Source organism: Mus caroli, chromosome 14 (assembly GCF_900094665.2).
Source record: "Mus caroli chromosome 14, CAROLI_EIJ_v1.1, whole genome shotgun sequence".
NCBI classification, from domain to species: domain Eukaryota; kingdom Metazoa; phylum Chordata; class Mammalia; order Rodentia; family Muridae; genus Mus; species Mus caroli.
Window position 1 is genome coordinate 30422923 of NC_034583.1, and position 7811 is coordinate 30430733.

The following is a 7811-nucleotide window of genomic DNA, read 5'->3' on the forward strand; positions in this document are numbered from 1 at the left end:
AAATGCTGTCTAATATGTGTGTAATCCTTTTAGGCTTTTGGAAATAATTCACCATCTTCACATTCTCTTTATCTTGCTAAACTCTAGTTAATACTATATTGTAACTGTAGTCTCATATACGTATGTGGGACAGTTCACCTTTGTCTCCTCCTATGATTCAGATTCAAGGACACATACTCTCCATTGGATTATACTCAGTTGTGGCAACAAATTTTAAAAATCTTATTATTGTGAAAGGTGGGGATGTCTCTAATTAAAGAATAGATATCTGTAGACAGAGAGTGGCCCAAGTTTATTGATTGTTAAGTTTTGTATACAAAATTGAAATATACTCTCTCTGAATATTCAGAGCTCTATAAATGTCATTTTGTAGTAAATAGAGTTCAAGTGGTAGATGTGTCAAGAAAGTATTTTTTATTTTTCGTGTTTTTTTTTAATTGGATATTTTCTTTATTTACATTTCAAATGTTTTCCCCTTTTCAGGTCTCACCTTCAGAAATCATCTATCCCATCCTCCCTCCAGCTGCCTCTATGAGGGTGCTTCCCTGCTCATCCACCCACTCCCATCATCTTGCCCTGTCATTCTCCTACACTGGCACATCAAACATACTCAAACCCAAGGTCCTCCCCTCCCACTGATGCCAACAAGGCCATCCTTTTCCACATATGTGTCCAGAGTCATGGGTCCCTACATGTGTACTCTTTGGTTGGTGGTCCAGTCCCTGGGAGCTCCGGGGTTTCTGGACAGTTGACACTGTTGTTCCTCTCATGGGGTTGCAAACATCCTCAGCTCCTTCAGTCCCTTTTCCAACTCAGAAAACCCACACTCAGTCTAATGGTTGGCTGAAAGCACCCACCTCTATTTTTGTCAGGCTCTGGCAGAGACTCGCAGAAGACAGCTATATCAGGCTCCTGTCATCAAGCACTTCTTGGTGTCCACAATAGCATCCAGGTTTGGTGACTGTATATGGGATAGCTAATATCCACTTATCAGTGAGCACATACCATGTGTGGTCTTTTTTGACTGTGTTACCTCACTAACTATGATATTTTCAAGTTCCATCCATTTGTCAGAGAATTCAACAAAGTCATTGTTTTTAATAGCAGACTGGTATTCCATTGTGTAAATGTGCCACATTTTCTGTATTCATTCTTCTGTTGAAGGACATTTGGGTTGTTTCCAACTTCTGGCTATCATAAATGTGGCTGCTATGAACATAGTGGAGCATGTGCCCTTATTACATGTTAGAGCATCTTCTGGGTGTATGCCCAGGAGTGGTATAGCTGGGTCCTCAGATAATACTATGTCCAACTTTCTGAGGAACTGATTTCCAATGTAATTGTACCAGCTTGCAATCCCACCAACAATGAAGGAATGTTCCTCTTTCTCCACATCCTCGGTAGCATCTGATGTCCACCTGAGTTTTTGATCTTAGCCATTCTGCCTGGTGTGAGGTGGAATCTCAAGGTTGTTTCGATTTGCATTTCTCTGATGACTAAGGATGTTGAACATTTCTTTAGATGTTTCTCATCGATTCAGTGTTCCTCAGTTGAGAATTCTCTGTTTAGCTCTGCACCCCATTTTTAATAGGATTATTTGGTTCTCTAACGTTTTGAGTTCTTTATAGTAAACATGGCCATCTTGCCAAAAGTAATCTACAGATTCAATACAATTCTCATCAAAATTCCAACTCAATTCTTCATAAACTTAGAAAGAGCAATTCTCAAATTCATTTGGAATAACAAAAAACTCAGTATAGCAAATATTATTCTCAACAATAAAAGAACTTCTGGCGTCATCACCATCCCTGACCTTAAACTGTATTATAGAGAAATAGTGATAAAAACTGCATGGCATTGGTACAGTGACAGACAGGTAGATCAATGGAATAGAATTGAAGACCTAGAAATGAAGCCACATACTTATGGTCACTTGATCTTGGACAAAGGAGCTAAAACCATCCAGTGGAAAAAAAAAGACAGCATTTTCAACAAATGGTACTCATTCAACTGGCAGGCAACATGTAGAGGAATGCAAATTGATCCATTCTTATCTCCCTGTACAAAGCTCAAGTCCAAGTGGATCAAGGACCTCCACATAAAACAAGATACATTGAATCTAATAGAAGAGAAAGTGGGGAAAAGCCTTGAATACATGAGCACAATGGGAAATTTCCTGAACAGAACACCAATGGCTTATACTCTAAGATCAAGAATAGACAAATAGGACCTAATAAAATTGCAAACTTCTGTAAGGCAATGGACACTGTCAATAGGACAAAACGACAACCAACTGATTGAGAAAAGATCTTTACCAATCCCACATCAGATAGAGGGCTAATATCCAATAAATACAAAGAACTCAAGGAATATTTTAAGTTCATAATTCTAAGCATTATTTGCTCCTATAAAATAAGGACTATTACCTCAGTTTTCTCAACATGCTTGTATGTCTGACTTTCTCTGCACACTTATATGTGTTATTTCCTTAGTCTTAAATATCACACTTCACAATAAAAATGATGTCTTACATGTCCTCAAAACTAACATCTGTAGTCATCAACTCTACTCTTTCCTACTTAGTGCTGTTTGCTTAAGTCTAACTTTGCCCTTATTCATGCTCCTATCACAGACTTTACTGGGGTGCCCTAATTATTGGACATCTGCCTATTTCAAAACGTACTATGGAAAGTGAAATTGCCAGTTGAAATACTTTATCTTACTTTTTAAAAAACTCATCCACCATTTGCCATGTATTAGTTGAGCATGCACTATGCTACTGTAACAGGGAATGAAGGTGCCTTATGACAAATGACAAGAAAAGAGCTTTGATTTTGAGGTATCTGAGGGCTCGATTGAAGGCAATAGGATGTTTTTCCTTCTCCAAAGCACAGTAGAAGTAAAACAAACAAACAAACAAACAAACAACACAAAAACAATTCTGAACTCTTGATAGTCTCAGGATACAACATGAATTCACATGCCTTGTGAACCTCATAATTTGGTGGATACAAATCCAAAAAAGTTATCATCTCCATCATCTTTATCACCATCATCGACAACAGCAGCATCAGCAGATGCATGTATAAATTGAAATCAGTATCAAAGAGAACCTTTGTGATTTCAGAGTGTTCAGGTGTGTGTGAGTGGGGGAGAGGGGTTAGGGACTCTCTACTTGGGAGTGATGACCAGAGACCAGTTTTCTATATACCCTTGTCTCAACTCTGAATGTCTCTGAATCCTCACTCATCAGCCCTTGTGGAATTGCTGTTCTGATTTAATACTCTCAAGACAAAAATGAGGGAAGATTCCAATAATGACAACAAGGGCTGCCTGAGGATAGAGTGAAAGGCTGTGCACATAAAGTAGAGAATGTTCATTAAAAGTGACAGCTCTCTGGCCTCCCTCCCAGTGCTGGGTTTTCTCTTTCTGACTTCACCTCAATGCATCTCTTTTATTGTGCTTTTTATAGGGTTCTGCTGTACTGTTGTGACTTCCTATCTTATACATTATATCTTGTTTAGGTTTCTTATTTGGCTTTTGTTTTTTATCTTGATCCTTTAAGATCTTATTCATAAGAAAATTGAAAATATTAGAGGGTCACCATGTTGTTTTACTCTGTTTTGCTAATGTTAGCATCTATGTCTTTGCATATTGGAGCTATTAAATCTAAGAAATAAGTACTAATTATTGTATACTAAACTTCATTCAGTTTTGACTAGCCTTTCCAAGCTGCTTCCTTGCCTTCTAGAGTCCCACACAGGATACTTTGTCTCTTAATCTGCTCAAGCAACTAGAACAAACACCAACAGGATGTCCTCACTATGACATAAGCAATAAAATGTATCTCCTCAGTTCTACAGGCAGCAAATGAAGCTCAGTGGATCTTTGGGCTTATTTATGCTGATCCTCTGTCCTCTACCTGAACGAACTGCCTTTCCCTGTGTGTTCACCTGATTTTCCTTCTCTGTCTTTCTTTATATCCTCTTCATATGTGGTCCTCACTCATGTTGGATGAAGGCTTCATTCACAGAAACTCATTTTGGAATTATTTCTGTTCCTTTTTACAGATCTTGCATCCTAATGCACCCATGTTCTGAAATGTTGGGCTTTGAGATATTAGCATATAAAACTACTGGGGACAGAGGTTCACAGCATCACTTTCACATTATTTCATCACAATGTTGTCTGTTTCTCAGTAGTTTGCTACTTTTAAGATGTTAAATATTTGAATAAGCCAAATAATATATAAAATATCTTGATTTGGATACTTGATATCCCTCACAATTATACTGTGATTAGTGTTGTCTGGAGAGAATGTAAGGAGTTGTAGTCTTTGGATCATATAATTTAGGGATAAAAATGAATGTAGTTGAAGTGGCTCACCAGGTTTCTCTATTGTAAAGTTATGGTTTTGAAATTTGCATATTTAGTTCACTACAAATATGTCATGAAAAAATCCAGACAGCATTCATAGTAAGGAAATGTAGCTTTCTCTTTTGGAGTTAAAGCTGTCAACCCATGTTTGAGCTTGTGTAAAAGCAACCACAGTCATTACTAAATATTATGAGAGAGATTTCACAACCATGAGGCTACAGTATATCTCCTTTACATTTTATCTTGATATTTTATGTTAAATAATGGGCATACTTTGAAAAACAGGATGCCCATATATCCAAGGATTGCAAGTCTCTGGGCATTGTGATCAGCTGTCAAACTTGAGTCCATTCTCTTTGAATGTGACAATTCTTTGATTAACTGGCATGAACTTTTCCCCTTAGGAGCTGTTTGCATATCTTCCAGGCTAATGCTACTGTCTTTTTTGGAAAATCTTACAAATAAAACAGCATAGAATTGGGTCTGTCTCCCTGACTGACATATGGGAAGCATTGTGCTATCTGGGTGCTCTAATTGTATTATGAGTAGAAAGGAAAAGCAGTTAGCTCAGTGCAGAGACCAAATTCTCCAAATAAATCCAAATATACAAGTAAAAAAGCTGTAACTGGCATCTCTAGAACAGTATCTTCTATTAAATACAAACTTACTCTTTCCTCTGTGCTGCAATTATTCTTCTGTCACTTTCAAATTATTCGCAAATGAAAACTGCACTCACCAACCTTATGCTAGAGATCTGACAGGAGAGTGCAGTATGGGTGAACATTGCCCAGAGAAAGAGGGGGAAATCACAGTTCAGGAAGATAAAAAATTAGTAGAATATTATTTATTACATTCTCATTCAAACCTCATAGGATTTGGGGACAATCTTGTACTTCTGAAGTAGATCGTATGGAAAGATGTGGGCACAGAAATATTGACAGGAATGTGGCCTGCCAAGGTAGATAAATTGGGATTTCTAGTAGAGGAGCTACCTGATCTTGGGGAAATCACTTTCCAGCAATGAGCTCATACTCTTTCCTGTACAACAAGGACTTAGAGGAGATGAATACAGCTCTGCCCTTTGGTGATCTTCTTTGTTTTTTAATTGTTGTTGTTGTTTTGTTTTTAATGCAATAACAACTAATCCCCACCACGCACATAGATCAAGAGGAACAAAGACTATAAGGACTGATTCTTCTCAATCAATTTTTTTTAATTTTTAATTTATTTTTATTAATTTATTCACTTCACATCCTGATCACTGTCCCTCCCATATCCCGGTTCCACTCTCCAATAGTCACCCTGCCACCTATTCTCTGAGAGAATGCCTCCCTACCTTGATATCCCCTTCACTGGAACATAAAGTGTCTGCAGGGCTAGGCGCTTCTTCTCCCACTGAGGAGAAACAAGACAGCCTACTTAGGGGAACAGATTCCACATGAAGCCTGAGCTGCACATATGCTAAATATGTGTGAGGTCTAGATCCATACTGTGTGTGACCTTTGGTTGGTAGTTCAGTCTCTGAGAGCCCTAAGGATCCACGTTAGTAGACTCTGTTGGTTTTCCTGTGGAATTCCTATGACTTTCAGGGTCCACAATCCTTCCCCCACCTCGTCCATAAGAGTCCCCAAGCTCCATTTAATGTTTGATTGTGAGTCTGTGTATCTGTCTAAGTCAGCTGCTGGGTGGAGCCTCTCCAGGAACAGCCATGTGAGGCTCCTGTCTCCAAGTATAACAGAGTATCATTAGTAGCATCAGATATTGGTGTTTTCCCTTGGAATGGGTCTCTAGAAGGGCTGGATTTTTCTTGGCCATTCCCTTAGTCTCTGATTGACAGGCTATTCCCTTTCCCTGTGGGGAATTGCAGGATGGTCTCTAGTCGAGCTGAGGTCTGAACCCCAATGGTCATAACTCACCTACATGACGTGTCCCCTCATGCTCCTGGAACTCCGGCCCCTGCCTAAGATACCACCTCCCACAGCCCCCTCAAGAGAAGCATGGTCAGTAGTCATGTAAGCAATGGCCCAAGCTTCTAACCTTGAGGCTAAACTCCTCCCCAGTTACCTAGCAACAGTGAAGACAATAAAAAGGGGTGCTCAGCCCCCAACTCACTCTCTTACTCCCTTACTCCTTTGTCCTCTCACTTCTCACACTTCTCTCTCCTCTTTCCTTTCTGTCTTCTCCTCTCCTCTCTCCTTTCTCCTCTCTCTTTCTCTCTAGCCTTCTCTCTCTCTCTCTCTCTCTCTCTCTCTCTCTCTCTCTCTCTCTCTCTCTCTCTCTCTCTCTCTCTCTCTCCCTTTTCTCTTTCTCCTGCATTTCTATAATAGATCTCTTAAACCGTAGAGTCTCTGCTCTTCCATCAAGGCCCGCTGTGCACTCTGGTCAGTATTGGGAAATTCTTCCCCTATTCCCTCTCTCCCATAACCCTGGTGGCTTTAACAAAGTAGCTCAGGGAGGTCCAAAGGCAGGGTTGCCCCATGGCCACTCCCTGAAGAGTGGGATACAGGAATGCCCACCCAGGGATGAGTGGATAGGGTAGGAAGCAGGCCTTCCATGCCTGACTGACCAGAGAATAGGGAAACTCTGGCGGGGTGTGGGCATCTTTTTCCTATCCCACTTCTCCCAACCCCCCGGCCTCCCCCTTTTATTTGTTCCCATCATGTCCCTGTATATTTTATAGGTGAGATAAATTTTTGGTGAAAAGTTTTGTGGATGGGTTGTTTTATCTATGGCTCTACTGGGGATTCTGCCTGGCTATAGAAGGTGGCCTCTTCAGGTTACATATGCCCACTGCTGTGAGTCTCAGTTAAGGTTACTCCCAGATTCTTTGGAGACTCTTATCCCAGGTATCTTGGACATCCTCAAGATGCCCACCTTCCCCACCAGATGCAGATTTCCATTCATTATGGAAATTATGTCTCTCCCCACACCTGATCGTGACCCCCACCCCATTCTCCTTCTAATCCCTCTTCCACCCAGTTTCATCCCTCCATCTGCTTTCTATGACTATTTTATTACCCCTTCTGAGTGAGATTCAAACATGCTAGATTGGGCCTTCTTTCTTTGGGTCTGTGGATTGTAGCATGTTTATCCTGCATTTTTGGCTAATATCCACATATCAGTGACTACCTACCATATATGTCCTTTTGGGTCTGAGTTACTTGACTCAGGATGATATTCTCAAATACCATTCTTTTGTCTTTGAAATTCATGAAGTCTTTGTTTTTTATAGCTGAATTGTATTACATTGTGTAGATGGGCCACATTTTCTTTACCCATTCCTCAGTTGAGGGAAATCAAAGTTGTTTCTAATTTCTACCTAGTACAAATGAGGCTGCTATGAACATAGTGGAGCGCATCCTTTTGACATGGTGGATCAACTTCTAAGTGTTTGCACAGGAGTGCTATCTCTATAATTGGGCCTTCAGATAAAA